This window comes from Chionomys nivalis, chromosome 21 (assembly GCF_950005125.1).
Source record: "Chionomys nivalis chromosome 21, mChiNiv1.1, whole genome shotgun sequence".
In the NCBI taxonomy this organism is placed as follows: Eukaryota; Metazoa; Chordata; class Mammalia; order Rodentia; family Cricetidae; genus Chionomys; species Chionomys nivalis.
Window position 1 is genome coordinate 21,971,555 of NC_080106.1, and position 13,705 is coordinate 21,985,259.

General features: G+C 45.5%; 1 protein-coding gene across 2 annotated transcripts in view; it reads right to left on the reverse strand.

Annotated features, from left to right (window-relative positions):
- The window catches only part of Gfod2 (Gfo/Idh/MocA-like oxidoreductase domain containing 2), a 37,357-nt gene that overhangs the window by 22,117 nt on the left and 1,535 nt on the right, over positions 1-13,705 (reverse strand). Inside the window, exon 1 of one of the 2 annotated variants that reach the window (XM_057753763.1) lies at positions 8,136-8,196. The exons of the other annotated variant lie outside the window; for it this stretch is intronic. The gene's annotated coding sequence lies outside the window, so the exon portion shown is untranslated. Of the gene's footprint in view, positions 1-8,135; positions 8,197-13,705 lie in introns of those variants that run through there. 2 annotated transcript variants of the gene reach the window in all.

A 13,705-nucleotide genomic window follows, 5' to 3' on the forward strand; every position in this document is an offset into this window, starting at 1 on the left:
GTGGTGGAGAGGTTAGAGCGACTTAACCAGGAAAGGGCACAGGGAAACAAGCCAAAGGGCTACACAGCAATGTCTGTCTTGAGATCCTATAGTTACATGGTGCTATATATGACTGTCAAAACTGAAACTGAGTACTTGAGAGCTGTGTGTTTAACTGTATGTGGATTATTCCTTGATTTTCATCTTGAACATTTTTTTTTTCGGACAAGATCTCATTATGTAGCTCAGACTGGCCTCAAACTCAGAACAATTCTCCTGCCTCAGTCTACGGGGTGCTGGGATTACAGGTGTGTGCCTCTGTAACACCTGGCTCCTGTCCTTACTGCTGGCATTCATAAGCAGGGACCGAAGGGCGGAGAGCAACCCGCTTACCCTTTGCAATTCCAGACACGTAATCAAGATAAATGGGCTTGGAATTAAAAATTAATTCCTATAAAACAAAGAAAATGTCATGGAAGCTAACTTGATCAGCATAGAGACAAAGAGAACCAAGAGAATAGTTTCTGAAGAAATGACTTCTAGCTGGAACCAGTATCTAGGGTCTCGGTGAGTGCTAAGGTGACAAGCCCATCAGAACAAAGCTCTGCGCCCGGAAGTGTGAGCCAGGGCCCATTGGCATGGAGACAGACTCTCGGTCCCATTTTAAAACACTGTGACATTAGCTGAGCTAATTATAAGCTGTTTAAGGTGCTTTTGTATAAAACGACACCTGTAATTTATGCAAACAGACTCACTAAAACACAGGCCACAGGCCAGGATCAAGCAAAAAACGAGATACTTTGGTAAACAAAAACCAGACACAGCTTCTGCTCTTACACAGTGTACCGCTCACAGGAGTGGGCAACAACCTAGCAACCACATAAGCATGTCACAACAATTTAAGGCACAAGCTATAAAGAACACAAGGTACAGTAGGATTAAAACTGCTGTCATATAAAGAAGAACTAAATGAGTGAGCATGAGGGTGCTGCATACCTTTAACCCTAAGACTTGGAACGTGAGGCAGGGGACTGAAAGAGTTCAAGGATAATCTAAGCTACCAGGTGAGCCTAAGGACACTGATGATATTTATGTCATACATTTTAAGTTCCATAAGAGAAAGGCACCATCTACATGGGTTTGAACGTTATGAAAATCTCCGATCCTGGCATTCCAGTGAATAAATAAGCACAGCAGTTCAATGCCATTAAAATGCTGAATTCAAGCCCAGTACGGACACACCGACACAGCAACATATACTGACACACACACATACATCTTTATTCCCCACACTAATGCGGTACAAGCAGGCCGATTTCTGTGAGTTCCAGGCCAGCCTGGTCTACATAGTGAGACTGTCTTAAAAAAAAAAAAAGTGCCGGTGGTGGTGGCACACGCCTTTAATCCCAGCACTAGGGAAGCAGAGGCAAGTGGATCTCTGTGAGTTTGAGGCCAGCCTGGTCTACAGAGCAAGTTCCAGAGAAACCCTGTCTCCCAAAATAAAATCCAATCCAAACCAAACCAAACCAAAGCAAAACAAAAACCAAAAAGGCTAATTTGGAGGTGGGGAGATGGTTCAGTGGTCAAAGCTCCTGCCATGCAATCATGAGGACCTGGACTTGAGTTCAGATCCTCAGAACCCGTATTAAGCTGGTCTTGATGGTATTATAATTCTAGAACTCCTATGGGGTGACAGGAGGCAGAGACAAGAGAATCTTCAGAAGTTTTTGGCCAAATAGCCTGGCATTTGTAATAGTGAACAAACGAACCTGTCTCAAGATGGAAGGCAAGAACCAACACGCGAGGTTATCCTTTGACCTCCACGTGTGCCAAGGCACTCACATACACTTTACACACATGCACACTGGGCAGCCTAACCTGCTAGGTGAGTTCAGGTCAGTGGGAGACCCTGTCTGAAAATAAGGTAGAAGACATTGGAGAAACGATATTGCTAATTACAGGGCCAAGTCCCATGTTCATCCCACTTCCATCTGTCTGCACCGTCTGATGGTCTTTCCCACCCTCCATGACAGAGTTCTTTTCTTGGTTTCTAGAACACAAATGCCTGCTGATTTGGCTCACATTTCTCTAGCCACTTCTCAGACCCTTCCTGCTAGTTTCTCCCGATAACCAATGTAACTAACTACCCAGCCCATTTCTCTTTTTTATTTATACTCTCTTGATGAGTCTACCAAGTCTCATGACTTTAAATACCATCTATTCCCTAGTGACTCCTAAAGTCGTCAGCTAGAGCCTTTCGCTTGGGGTCCAGACCAGTATAATCAACTACCTATCTGACATCTCCACTTGGATGCTGCATCTGAAACTTAAAGCATACAGAACACCACAGTTTCTAATCCTTCCATGGTGGCTTCATCACTGAAATTGGAAACATAAATCTTCCAATGGCTCAAGCCAAAACCTTGGAATTATCTTTGCTTCCTTCCCACACGTGATATCTGATCCATCAACAAATCTTTTGCCAACTCTCTGCCTTCTGACTTCATCCTGAATCTAAGTACTTTGCACTTTCTGTCACCCTCACCTGAGTTCAAGTGCCCACTCCTCCTACATCACTGCAACAGCCTAACTGGGTCCCAGCCTCTACTCCGTCTCCCTACGTTATACCCCAATCTACTCTCACGGCACCAAGAGTGACCCGATTAAAGTGTAATTCAGATCAAATTACGTGTCCAAACGTTTTCTCACGTGACCTACAAAGCCCTATGCCTTTCCTGCCGCCTACTTTCCTGTTCTGACCTCATCTGCCAAGCCAGATACAACGCTGACTGCTGTGTGCAGCTAGCTCATACAAGCCAGGGGCTCCCGTCTCAGGACCACGACACTTGAGATCTGCTCTGTTCTACAGAACTTCATTTATCTTCCCCTTCCTTTCAGGCCTCTACTCAAATATGGTCTTTTTTCTTTCTAGTCCTTTAGTACTGGAGAACTGGTCCGAAGCCTCATACACGACAGGCAAGTGTTCTATTAATGATCTGCTTCCTTTTTAAACACAGTCCTATAAGAACAGGTTTATGGTTATATTGTTGCTGCTGTTGTTTTATCCGCCAACCTATTAGAATTTATGCTCCCTGGGAACAAGGAATTAGGGGGGCCTGGAGCGGTCTGTTTTTTCCAACGTTTTATCACTGATACTTAGTATATAATAAATGTTTAATAAATATGCTCTGGAAAAAAAGAGAAAAAGATTTTGGACCTTGTTCCCACATAGTCAAGAAAGCAAGACACATTTACTAAGCTAATAAAAATTTTACTATTTACAATTTTGGCTAGAGAAATGGCTCACTGGTTAAGGGCACCTGCAAAGGGCCTGGGCGCAACTCCTAGCATCCACATGGTAGCTTACAATAGCTGTCTGTAACTCCAGTTCCAGGGGATCTGACAATACCCTCTTTTAACGTCCTAGGGCACCAGGCATGCAATCTGATGGATGGACACACATGCACACAAAATACTAGCACATATGAAATGAATAAATACAGTCAGGTGTGGTAGTGCACACCTTTAATCCCAGTACTCAAGAGACAGAGGCAGAGGATCTTTGAGAATTCCAGGGCTTGATCTACAAAGGAGAGGCTAGCCAGGGTTCCTTAGTGAGACCATGTCTCAAAAACAAACAAAACAACAACAAAAACCCAAGTTTAAAAAAAAAAATTAAAAACAATGTATATAGAGATGGGCATAGTCATTCATCCCTGTAATCATAGTACTTGAGAAGCTGAGGCAGGAGGATTCTGAATTCCAGTCCAGCCTAGGCTACATATTGAGACCCTATCCAAAAACCAAAGATAAACAAAAGAAAAGCTGCATATAATCCTGTAGGGTCGTGGGATATGCACACAAACGTAATAATCAGATCTCCAGCTACAAAATCAGGCTGGCAGAGCCCCTGAGCAGCGCACATGAAGCATGGTTCTATGTCTACCTAACACTGCATAAAAAGAAGGTGCAGTGGCTTAATTCTAGAACTTCAGAGATAGAGACACAAGAATCAGAAGTTCAGTTACCCTTTCCAACATAGTGAGTTCTAGGCAGCCTGGACTGCATGAGACCCTGCCTTAAAAAAAAAGAGAGGGAGATAGGGAGGAAGAGAAGGAAGGAGAGGTAGTGAGGGAGGAGGGGAGAGGGAAAGGGAGATTTCCAGTTAGGTGTGGTATTCATGCTTGTAACCCAAAAGCTCAGTGCCATGATAAATCCCTGTTTCAAACAAAACACAAGGCAAACAGCTTAGTCAGTAAAGTACTCGCTGCATAACAAGAAGGACCTGTGTTTAGTTCTCCAATATCCACGTAAAAGCTAGGGGGTGCCACTATGCCCCCATGTTAGTCCCAGTGCCGAGAAACCAAAGACAGGAAGGTCCTGGGCTTGCTGGCCAGCTAGTCTAGCCAACTTTGTGAAACTGAGGTTCAGTAAGAGACCATGTCTCAAAAATAAAGTGGAAACTAAACGAAGAGACCCGCTGTGATCAGCCTGACCTCCATGCACGCATATCCACATGCTCACGCGCATGCACACACACAGACACACACATGTATGTACACAACACACAAACATATCCACATGCACACACACACATATACACAGATGTATACACACAACACACAAACATATCACATGTATACACATACACAAACATACCCATACGTATATACATAACACACAAACATTCACATGCATACACATACACAAACATATCCACATGTACACACAAACATTCACATATATACACACAGAGACAAACATATCCACATGTACACAGACACACACAGAGTTTATGTCCTCAGCTTGAGTAGTCTGGAACAGAATCTGGTTTAGTATTCAGGAAAGAAAACAAGCATCAGATGACAGCAAACTGAGGACTAGGAAGAGGAGCTGACCCCCCATCCCCCTGTCTTATATTGTAACAAGAGCTCTCAAGAGCGAGCCCTTCATCCAGAACCACTTCTGCAACTCTGACCCCTCCTTCCCAGCACATGAGCCACACCACCTTAGCCCTCCTTGCAGTTAAGTTCCTTCTCCTACCAAAAAAGAGCACCGTATGTCAGTCTAGAGGACCACAGTAGACAGCCTGGAGGCTGTGTTCAAAGGCTACAGACCAATATAAAGGGAGGAAAGCAACAGAGGACACAGACAAACACTGAGACTCAAATTTAACCAGTTTAAAAGAAACATGGCAACAGCGAAGCCTCTCTGCCCCCACAACAATCTGTCACCCCTCCCCAACAACTGAACATCCTGGTGTCACCTGAATTCAAGCAGTCAGAATGGCAGGACGCGGCTTTGCTCGCACACTGCTCTATGTCTAAAAACAGCCCAGCTTCTGACAAGGTGCGGAGGCTGCAGAAAGACCCAGTCACCGAACAAATGTGAGATAAGGAAATCAAATCAGCCTGTGAGGCTCTTAAATTCTTTATCTTTTTGACTTTAGATAAATGATTATTTTTAAATCTTAAGAGTGAGAACTGAGCCAGGTGGTGGTGGCGCATGCCTTTAATTCCAGCACTTGGGAGGCAGAGGTAGAGGCAGGTGGATCTCTGTCTGGGCTGGGGAGATGGCTCAGTGGATAACGGTGCTTGTCACCACATCTGACAACCTGAGTTCAACCCCTGAGGCCCACATGGCCGAAGAGGAGAACTGAAAAGTTGTCTTCTGACTTCCACATAAAAACATGGCATGAAGGTCGCTGTGAGTTCGAGGCTAGCCTAATCCACACAAAGAAATCCTGTCTCTGAGAAACCAAAAAAGAAAGAAAACCAAGAGCTGAAGCTGGCTATGGTGATGCACAGCTATGATCCCAGCCCTTGGGAGGCTAAGGCAAGAGGATCACTGAGTTTTAGGTCAGTCTTGACCACACAGCAAGACTAGATTAGAAGAAGTGGAGGAGGAGGAGGAGGAGGAGGAGGAGGAGGAGGAGGAGGAGGAGGAGGAGGAGGAGGAGGAGAAGCCAGGCTTATCTCTGTGAGTTCAAGGCCAGCCTGGTCTACAGAGAGAGTTCCAGGACAACCAGGACAACACAGAGAAACCCTGCCTAGAAAAACAAACAAACAAAAAAAAAAAAAAACTAAACCACAACAAATAAAACACACACACACACACACATCTACACAAAGGAGAAGTCTGGTACGGTGGTGGTGCACACCTTTGATCCCAGCATTTGGGCGACAGAGGCAGGCTAACCGAGACCAGCCAGAGCAACATAGAGAACCGGTACAAACAAACAAACACACAAAAATGACCAAACAACAACAACAACAACAAAAAGAGGCTGGTGAGATGGCTCAGGGCTTCGTGGCACTTGGTGCCAAGTATGACAATCTAGTCTGCTATCTGGGACTCGCACGGCAGAAAGACAAGACAGGCACCTCTCACCACAACATATGCCCAGGCACAGATGGACAGAAACACAAACACACAGAAACAAAAACAAACAACAACAACAAAAAAAAAACAGAAGCAAAAGGGAAGAGAGGGATGAGGAAGGAGAAGGGAGTGAAAAAGAACTGGGAAAGGAAGAGAGGGTAAGAGCTAGGAAACAGGTATTGACTCTTACCAATTTGTTTCCATTAATATTATCTATGTGAACAGTGCCTGCACTGAGTCCATGACATGGTCACCTATTTCCGCCTTCCCACTGGAAGCAAAACCAAAAGCAGGACAAAGGAAAGAGTTGCTAACCCTCAGCTCCACTAGCTATGGCGGTGACAGGGCAGTCACTTGCTAGGCAACCACCGCCTCAGAGCACAGAGGCACCAACTCTCCACTCCACTGTACACAAGACACCAAGGACCAGCCCAGTGACCTAGTCCGTGAAGCATGAACACCCTTATGTGCCAAGGGTGAGCTAAATGGGCCATAAAGGAGAAGTGAATGGAACACCCACAGATGCATTTAGTTTGCTATTAGGTTACAAAGCTTCAGCTGGTAATAAAAGCATTCCTCTGCCAGCTCTATCAGATCATTATTGGTTTGTTTGTTTCTTTTTTTGTTTTGGTTTTTTGAGACAGGGTTTCTCTGTGTAACAGTCCTGGCTGTCCTGGAACTCACTTTGTAGACCAGGCTGGCCTGGAACTCAGAGATCCACCTGCCTCCCAAGAACTGGGATCAAAGATGTGAGTCACCATTCCTGGCTATTGTTTAAGTCACATTTATTTGTTTGTTTGTTTGTTTGTTTGTTGTGCACACTTGTGGAGGTAGAGACAACTTAGTGGAGTTGGTTCTCTCCTACTATGTAGGTACTGGGACTCAGACTCAGGTCGTCAGGCTAGCAACAGTGCCTTTACACACTGAGCCACTAACTGGCTCTTTACAATATATCCATAAGAAGCTGGGCATGGTGCACATGACTGTAATCCCAGAACTCAGAAGACAAAGGCTAGAGAACTGCCAGGAGTCTGAGTCCAGGTGGGTTACATACCAACTATCAGACTAGCCTGGGCACCAGAGTAAGATCCTGTCTTAAAGCGCACTCTAGAAGACACACACAGACACGCATACAAACATGAATACAAACACAGACACACACTCACAGACAGACACACACACATACACCAACACAGACACGAAGACAGACAGACACATACACATACAGCGGCAGGAGGGACTAGGGATGTGGCTCAGTAATTGCCTAGCATGTCTGAAACCCTGTCAGATTCCCAGCACTCCATAAACCTTATGACATGGCCCACATCTGTAATCCCAGCTCCCAGGAGATGGAGGCAAGTAGATCAAAAGTTCATCAAAAGCTGGTTATAGTAAACATGAGGACAACTTGGGTAACAGGAGGCACTTTCTCCAAGAAGAGAGAGACAGTAACATTTTTTTTTTGATATTGCTCCAATAGTGAGTACCAGGCTGACACCAGCCTAAGAACATTCTCAGCCCTTTCTCTCCAAGAAATTTAATCTAATCCCTCAATTTTATCATGACTTCCACGAAAACATTCCTCACATCCAGTCTCCAGCCCTGGCAACGCAGCTCCAGCTCCACCTCAGGCTCCACTCTTCTAAGGATCTGCTGGAAATTCCCGCTGGCTGTCTCCAACCGGAATTCCTCTTCCCCCAAACCCGAAGGTCCTCCTGTGCCCCGTCCTCCCCAACGACACAGTCGCCAGAGTTCTTTCCTCATTCATGTCCTACCATTTTCAATCACACGGAGTCAGGCATGTCAGGACCTGGGGCACACAGGAGAGATTCAAACAGGCCTCATCCCTGGAGCTCAGTTTCCATTTCTTGCTTGGCCCTAGCTGAACAGAGAGACTGATGATTTGGGAACCTGGCTGTGGCAAGCCACACGGAAACAAACACTGGTTTATCTTTAAGGCGCTGAGGGCAAACTCTCCAGCAATGTACTTGTCTCACCAACCCTAGACACGAGTATGTCACACAGTCTGGTTTACCTGTGACGCCAAAAACAAGGTGAGTTTTCACTTACAATGCTTTTCAATGGACAAACTTGAGGTTTTCACTTTTTTGTTTGTTTTTGCTTTTGAGACAAAATCTCAATACACAGCCTTGGCCTGAGGCTCACTGTGTAGAGCAGGCTGGCCGTAAACTCACAGAGATCCTCCGGCCTCAACCTCCTAACTGCTGGATTATAGACAGGAGTCACCACACCCACTTCTGGTGCACTTGTACGCAGAACTCTGCACACCAGGGCCAGCAAAGCGGCTCGGTGTGAAAAGCACTCACTCTCACACAGATCTGAGTTGCATCCCCAGAACCAACATGGCAGGAGAGCCTGCCAGGTCCAAAGGGCCATCTGTGGTGCCTATTAGCATAGCAAAGCGCATGCTGGCCTCCAGTGCTCCTCAGCTTTTCTTACCCCTAAATTCTCCAGCTCCTGGGCTTCTCTTCCCCAGATTCTCATTCCCTTATACCCTTATTACACAGCCATGTTCTCTTTTTCTTCCTCTTTTGGCCCCCTCTCTCTTGGTCTCCTCTGCCTGAACCCTTTTTTCCTCCTCTCTGGCTCTACCTCCCTCTTCTCTTCTCTCATGGCCAGGTCCAGTCTGCTGGCCACATTTAATCTACTACTTTCTCTCTATGCTCTGGACTCTTTCAGAGACCTCTGGCTATACTCTCCCTCATGTCTACAATAAAAACCTTCTCTTCAACTATACCTCAAAACTGTCATGTCCTCAGTTTATACAGCTAGTGCCAAAACCCTCACTTTATTCAAGAGCCAACTCCCATACGTTGTCTCTGACCTCCACACTTGCACTGTGGCACACACATGCCCAGAGGCACGCACATGAACATGCAAATGAAGTAAATAAGAAAAATCCGCTTACTAGCAGGGCCATAACTATGCTTAGAGCTAGCCTCTAGTTCAGCAGTTCTCAACCTGTGGGTCGCAATCCCCCCACCACAGGAAGTCGAACGACCCTTTCACAGGGGTCGCACAGCAGATATCTTATATATCAGATAATACATTACCAATTTTTTTGTTTTGTTTTGAAAACAGGGTTTCTCTGTGGCTTTGGAGACTGTTCTGGAATTTGCACTATAGACCAGGCTGGCCTTGAACTCACAGAGATCCGTCCGCCTCTGTCTCTGCCTCCCGAGTGTTGGGATTAACAGCACATTATGATCCATAACAGTAGCAAAATTACAGTTATGAAGTAGCAATGAAAATAATTTTATGAGGAACTGTATTAAAGGCTTTCGGCATTAGGGAGGTTGAGAAACACTGCTCTAGATGTTAGCTAGGTGACACCTAGTTAACCAATGTAGTCACATTTTCCCTTTTTGCCACACCACCCCTTTTTATCTGGTTGCTATGTAATGAAGGGCCAGCTGTAAAAGACAGGTTACAAACAGGATGCGCCTAGCTGAAAATACTCCTTCACTTAGGTATTGTAGGATTTCCTGTGCCTGTTTAAATGATGTTTCGTCCACTATTGACACTCTACACTCCTTCAGGATAAAACCATGTTTTCACTATTAAACAAATACTAAGTCCCTGGAACTTCATACTTAGAAATACACTGCAGAGAACAGTTCTTTATAATCTGGTAATTACTTAGATGCATTTAAATGTTTTCTGGATAGCAATCAATATATTAGGAAATATTAGAAACCCTAAGCATTGCTGCCTGGGCAGTGGTGGCTCATGCCTTTAATCCCAGCACTCAGGAGGCAGAGACAGATAGGTCTCTGTGAGTTCAAGTCCAGCCTGTTCCACAGAGTGAGTGCCAGGACAGGCTCCAAAGCTACAGAGAAACCCTGTCTCAACCCCTCCCTCCCAAAAAAAAAGAAACCCTAAGCATTGACAGGATAGATTAATTTTAAAATAAACAGCATGTAGGCTGGCTAGTTTTACGGCAATTTGGCAGGCTTGAGAGATGGACCCTCAATTGAGAAAATGCCTTCATATGATAGGGTTGTAGACAAGACTTTGGGGCATTTTCTAATTTTTTTTAATTTTTTATTTTTTATTTTTATTTTTCGAGACAGGGTTTCTCCGTAGCTCTTGGTTCCTGTCCTGGAACTAGCTCTTGTAGACCAGGCTGGCCTCGAACTCACAGAGATCCTCCTGCCTCTGCCTCCCGAGTGCTGGGATTAAAGGCGTGCGCCACCACCGCCTGGCCTGGGGCATTTTCTTAAGTACTAACTGATGTGGAAGGAACCAGTCCATTGTGGGTGGGGCCAGGGCAGGCTGGTGAACCTAGGTTCTATAAGAAAGCAGCAGGTTGAGCAAGTCAGCAGCACGCATCCACGACCTCTGCGTCAGCTCCTGCCCTGATCGAGTTCCTGTCATGACTTCCTATGATGATAAAAATGATAAAAAGCGATGTGGAGCTCCAAAACCACAGAGAAACCCTGTCTCGAAAAAAAAAAAAAAAAAAGCGATGTGGACTGAATCCAGGACATATACATATGAGGCAAGGGCTGTCTCTGAACCCAGGACACACACACCTAGGCAAGCGCTGTCCCTGAACCCAGGACAGACACACACTCCCTCCTTCCTTTTTCTGGCTGTTCTGGAACTCACAAAGATCCACCTGCCTCTGCCTCCCAGGTGCTGCTCGGCCTAGCTGACTGCAATTTTACCTGCTATCCTCTCTGTCTCAGCTTGATCTCACCAGACGGCACTGCATGCCCTCGTTATTCACCGACAGGAAAACCAGAAAGGCAGTTCAGTGAAAGTAGATGCTGTTAGTATTGCTGCTTTATCTGGCAAGGGCTCCTTGCAGTTGAACTGTCAAACACTAGTGATTACTTTATTGCAGGTCAGACTTGATAGCTGCCCTCAGTTACCCTGAAAATGGAGTGGGCGCTAAGCAATTATTTGCCAAAGGTTTCATTGCCATAGTAACTTAGAAACACCTGGAGAGTCTCCTTAAGTCCACTTTTCTCTGGGGAAAAAAAAAGTGTCTGATTGTAGAACAACAACAAAAAAAGAACAACAACAAGCCCATAAACCCATGAACACATCCCAACCTAACAATGCCTCTGCAGTTAAGGGTACTTATTGCTAAGGCAGAATCAGGGTTCAGTTCCTAGCACCTACATGCCAATTCACAGCCATCTATAGCTCTACCACCAGAAGATCTGACACTCTCCTCTGACCTTCATGGGTACCAGGCACACATATGACGCACATACATACATACATACATACATACATACATACATACATACAAGCAACATGCACACACACAAACTAAATCTCTTTTTTAAATGTTATTTTTCAAGGTTTCTAACTGCTAAGTCATCTACATGTACATCTGTGCACTGTGTGCATGCCTGGTGCTCACAAAGGCCGGAAGACGGCACTGGATCCCCTAGAACTGCAGTTACACAAGGTTGTGAGCTGTCATGTGGGGGCTGGGAATCGGACCTGGGTCCTCTGTAAGAGCAGCCAATGTTCTTATCCTCTGGGCCATTTCCTCAGCCCCTCACCCAAAATATATCTTAAAAAACAAGCAAACAAAAGAAAAACCCAAAACAAAAAACAACTCATACTTGGGGCTGGAGCAATGGCTCATCAATTAAAAGTATCTGCTATTCCCTGAACCACCCATAAATCCAATTCCAGGGGTTCTGAAACTCTCTTCTTCAGTGGCACCAGACACATACTTGCATGCAATTTTTTTTTTTTTTTTTTTTTTTGGTTTTTCGAGACAGGGTTTCTCTGTGGTTTGGGAGCCTGTCCTGGAACTAGCTCTTATAGACCAGGCTGGTCTCGAACTCACAGAGATCCACCTGCCTCTGCCTCCCAAGTGCTGGGATTAAAGGCGTGCGCCACCACCGCCCGGCGCATGCAAAATTTTTTAAAAAAATTCTTAAGCCAAGTATGGTGGGTCTTCACTTGGAAAACTGAGGCAGGAGGATAGCTAAAGAGAGTTCCAGGCTGACTTGGGTTACAGAGTGAGATCTTGGGTCAAAAAAAAAAAATCACGTATATATATTTTTATTGAGACAGTCTCAACCACATATGTAACACACACATATACACACATGATTTTTGTTTTCCATTTATCTGGTTATGTTGTGAGTATTTATTTTGCTTGCATGAGAGGGTGCCAGACCACCCTGGAACTGAATTTATGGATGGTTGTGAGCCACCATGTGAGTCCTGGGGACCCAGCCCATCCTGAGCAACAACATCAAGTGGTTTTATTTTTTTTCTCCAAGACAACATCTCTCTATATGGTCCTGGCTGTACTGGAACTCATTCTGTAGAACAGGCTGGCACTGAACTCACAGAGATCCAAAGCCTCTGCCTCTCAAGTGCTAGGATTAAAGGCGTGCGCCACCTCCGCTGAGCACCATCAAGTGTTCTTAACCCCTGACCCATCTCTCTGGCCCCCTTTTTGCGGTTTTGATGTGGTTAATATGCAGCCCAGACTGACCCAGAACTTGCCATCTTCCTACCTCTACCTCCTGGGTCCTAGGTATGTACCAACCTCACCCAGTTTGAATTTCTTCACACACGCGCACGTGTGCACACGTACGTACACACACACACACACACACACACCCAGGAGGTGGCTGATCAGGTAAAACTACCTACTGGCAAGCCTGACACCCAAGTTCCACTCCCAGGATCCATATAGTAGGACTAGTTGTCCCAGACCTCCACAGTCATGCTCACAAAATAAATTAATAAAACATACAAATTTTTTTTTTTTTTTGGTTTTTCGAGACAGGGTTTCTCTGTGGTTTTGGAGCCTGTCCTGGAACTAGCTCTTGTAGACCAGGCTGGTCTCGAACTCACAGAGATCCGCCTTGCCTCTGCCTCCCGAGTGCTGGGATTAAAGGCGTGCGCCACCACTGCCCGGCTTTACAAAAATATTTTTAATGGAAGATTACTGATGTAGCCCAGTTCATGTGGTGCATGCCTAGCAGGCACAAGGCCCTGGGTTCAGTTCCTGCTGCCTTATAAAACCAGATATGGTGGTACGCTCTCAAGTACTCGGGAGACGAAGGCAGGAGGATCTTAAATTTAGAGTAGCCAGGTGGTGGTGGCGCACGCCTTTAATCCCAGCACTCTGGAGGCAGAGGCAAGCGGATCTCTGTGAGCTTGAGGCCAGCCTGGTCTACAGAGCGAGTTCCAGGACCGCCAGGACTACAAAGAAACCCTGTCTCCGAGAAAAAAAAAATGCGGGGGGGGGGGCTATCAATAGAACTGTGTACTAAAACTTCCACTTCTTGGCCCCAAAACATGTTTTAAATTCATAGCCCGAAAGCATTAATTTTCT